We start from the raw sequence: 4,125 nt of genomic DNA, 5'->3' as shown, positions 1-4,125 counted from the left end.
ATATGCATATTCCTTTTGTTTGGGGGGGGGGGGGGTGTAGGGAGGGATTGGGTGTTGGGGGGGGGATGGGAGGGAGAAAATAGAACGCTGTTTGTAAAAAACGTTTTGTTTCAATAAAAAAAGATCTGATTTAAAAAAAATATATATATTGTACTTTATTATCAATTTCTTATTTGTCTTCCCGTCTCTCAAATTAGAATAGAATCTGTGATGGCAAAAATATTGATTTAAAGGGGTTGTCCGGCGATAAAAAATTATTCACAGAATAACACACATTACAAAGTTATACAACTTTGTAATGTATGTTATGTCTGTGAATGGCCCCCTTCCCCGTGTCCCACCACCCCCACCCGTGTACCCGGAAGTGTGGTGCGCTATACATTACCTGTCACGTGCCGACCATGGTCTCCGATCCTCAGCAGTGACGTCTTCTTCGGGAGGCCAGCGGATCTTCCCGAGTGTCGGCCGCCCTCTGCAGCGTCATCCGAAGCTCAGCTGTGATTGGCTGAGCATAACTGTGCTCAGCCAATCGCGGCTGAGCAGCTGATGACGTGGCCGCGTCATCAGCCGCTCAGCCGCGATTGGCTGAGCACAGTTATGCTCAGCCAATCGCGGCTGAGCTTCGGATGACGCTGCAGAGGGTGGCCGGCACTCGGGAAGATCCGCCGGCCTCCCGAAGAAGACGTCACTACTGACGATCGGAGACCGTGGACGACACGAGATGCGGTGAGTATAATGCACCACACTTCCGGGTCTAGCGTGGGTGGGGGGAAACACGGGGAAGGGGGCCATTCACAGACATAACATACATTACAAAGTTGTATAACTTTGTAATGTGTGTTATTCTGTGAATAATTTTTTATCGCTGGACAACCCCTTTAACATTTTTATTATTGTATATGATATTTTATGATTATCCTGCAAAAACAGCGCACAGCATGAACGACTTTTCTTGATCATAATTCTGCCATAAGGATGTCACGTAGCGGGCTGGTGACGTGTCACATAGCGGGCTGGTGACTTGTTGCTGCAGGTGACATTACACAGGGCGCAATCATGTATTCGGGTAAGATGTCTGCAGCTTTGTTTTCTAGTAATCAAATGTTTAAAAATGTACATGTCTCTATGGAAACCATAGGGCAGCAGTCATGGGGGAGTAGTTACTAATGTCTCATTAATGTCTCCTCCCACATGACTGCTCCTCTCTGGTTTCCATAGAGACAGGTATATTTTCAAGCTTTGATTTCTACAAAAGAAAGCTGCAGCCATCTTATCCATTTTTTTATGTTGCCCTCTATTTGCAAGTAATAAAGTAATCAATAACCCCTAGAAAACACCATAATGGTAGACTCAAGTTTTTCCTTTCTTACTATTGGTGCGGTAATAAATTGCAGTTGGTCTAATTACTGAAAATCCCAGGGATCTGCAGACCACAAGCCCTGCAGCCCAATTTATTGCAGTGGGAATTTCAGCTGTCCTGTAACCCTGTCTGGAAGTCCATGGAGGGCAATCTACTAGTTGTAGTCCCCAACCCATCATTCATGGGGATAGGGGACAAATGACCTTGAGAAAAGAAATATTATTTAATATATTTCTTGCATGCTATTGGGGCACAATTATTAACCCCTTAACGACATCGGGCATAAATGTACGCCCCCGCTGCCTGGGCTTTAGCGCAAACGGGCGTACATTTACGCCCAATGTTTCCCCCGATCGCTGCGTGTAGCTGAAGGGTGCAGAACAGGTGTGTATAGTTTAGGTGCACTATACTCACCTGATCTGAGCGTTCGGAACGAAGATCGGCGGTCCGCGGCGTCCTCTTCTCCGCGACGTCCAGGTTCCATCGGAAATCTTCGGCTCTTCCGTTGCCTATCTTCGGCAGCTTCGCTCTACGGCCCCCTAGCGGCTGATCAGTGTATATTATACACTGATCAGTTGCTTTAAGTTAAAATTTTTTTTTTTTTTTTTTTTTTTTTTTTTTTTTTTTAACTTTTTATGCACCCTAACGCCGCTGAGTGCTGATCAGCATCACATGTAAGTGCGCTGCTGATCAGCAACTCCTCCTTTTTGGCGTAGGGGCTTTTTTTTTCCACCCGCTTTTTTTTCCTACCGCCACTGGTCAGCAGAAAAGGGTCAGCAACAACCAGGCAGCTAAGGTACAAAATCAGAATTCATATGCAAAGTCAGGGAACAAAAAACAAGGTCAGAATATCAGAAGCTAGCAATCAGAGAAATGCTTGATCCAGACTCTAAGCTCTTTCACAGGCAATGGGAAGTGACCAAGGGCTGGAATTTATAGTGAACAGGAAACTAAGTGCCGACAGAGCTAAGTGGCTAGGTAAGCTGTCAATCCGAACACAGGCAGAAACAATAAGTGATCAAGCAAGGGGCTCCTGACAGAACCCCCCCCCCCCCCCTCTGAGGAGGGGCCTCCGAACCCTCACTAGAAGCTTCAGGTTTGGTAGGAAATTTTAAATGAAATTCCCTAAGAGAATCAGGGGCATGGAGGTCTCGTGCTGACACCCAAGTACGATCCTCTGGACCATAACCCTTCCAATGGACCAGATACTGTACTGTGTTACCTATCTTTCGGGAGTCCAAGATACGTTCAATCTCCCCTTGGACCACCACTGGAGAGGGAGGAGCATGAGCACTCACAGGAGGAATGTACTTTTTCAGTTGACTTTTATGGAACACTGGATGGACTCTTAAGTGAACGTGGTAATTGTAATTTGTAGGAGACCGGATTATAGAGAAAGGACCAATGAACCTGGGAGCCAATTTGGCTGAAGGTATGTGGAGGTATAGGTTCTTAGTGAACAGCCACACTTTGTCTCCCACAACATAGTCAGGTCCAGGACGGCGCTTACGGTTGGCGAACTTAGTGTATTGTTCCTGTGAAGCAGTTAGAGTCGCCAGACTCTCTGCCCACACCGTGCAGTTTCTTGGTCAATTGTTTGATGGATGTAAATTGGGTAAGGCAGAATACCTGGGATGAAATGCGTAATTACAAAAGAATGGAGTTTGTTGGGTAGAAGCATTTAGACCATTTAGTCTGATTGTCAGACACAAAACATCTCAAATACTGAATGACTGACGGGTTGGTGCGTTCAGTCTGACCATTTGTTTCAGGATGAAATGCCGACTAATATGACAAGGACGTTCCTAGAAGCTCACAGTATGCCTTCCAAAACTTAGAAACAAACTGTACACCGCGATCAGAAATAATATTGCTAGGAACCCTATGCAAACGGAGGATATGATGTACAAACAATCTGCCGTTTTGCAGATCGTTCCGTGTAAAAAGTCGTTAGCTGATTTAACCAATGGGCTTAAAGGGAACCGGTCACCCCCCGTGCCAGGGTGACAGGCTCCCGACCCCCCCGTTAGAGCCCCCTATACTCACCTAATCCCGCCGGGTCCCGCTTCTGGATGCGGTCGGGTGATGAAGATCTCAGCCGCTGCAGCCCAGGGCGCGCGCTGAGAGATGAGTCCAACACCCATAGAGAATGACAGGAGAGTCCAGCGCTCCGTCATTCTCTATGAGCGGTGGACTCATCTCTCAGCGCGCGCGCCGGGCTGCAGCGGCTGAGATCTTCATCACCCGACCGCATCCAGAAGCGGGACCCGGCGGGATTAGGTAAGTATAGGGGGCTCTAACGGGGGTCGGGAGCCTGTCACCCCGGCACGAGGGGTGACAGGTTCCCTTTAAGCGATCGCAAAACGATATATCGTACCGTCTAAACGCTGACCATTATGAAAAAAAAAATCATTACTCCAACATCGTTAATCGTACGATCGAGCCAATTATCGTTTCATGTAAATGGAGCATAAGGACCTTTAATCTCAGGTTCAGAGGTACAAACAACTTACCAGGAGGTGAGCTGAAGAAAATGTGGGTCCGGCACTCCAGGAATAAGTTAAAAGATGTATACTTTATTAAATCATATTAAAAAGCAGCAGAGCAACTGGTGCTGTGTGGCCGGATAGATTGACGCGTTTCGCGCATGCAAGCTTAGTCATAATCTGGTGAATGATGTGCAAATGTGAGTTTAAAACCAAGTTGTGGCCAATAAGAGTATTCCCAATGCAGACATTCGCAGGTGGGATGAGTGCATGCAATTA

The sequence above is a fragment of the Dendropsophus ebraccatus genome, chromosome 4 (genome assembly GCF_027789765.1).
Source record: "Dendropsophus ebraccatus isolate aDenEbr1 chromosome 4, aDenEbr1.pat, whole genome shotgun sequence".
In the NCBI taxonomy this organism is placed as follows: Eukaryota; Metazoa; Chordata; class Amphibia; order Anura; family Hylidae; genus Dendropsophus; species Dendropsophus ebraccatus.
Note: the sequence above shows the minus strand (reverse complement) of the source record.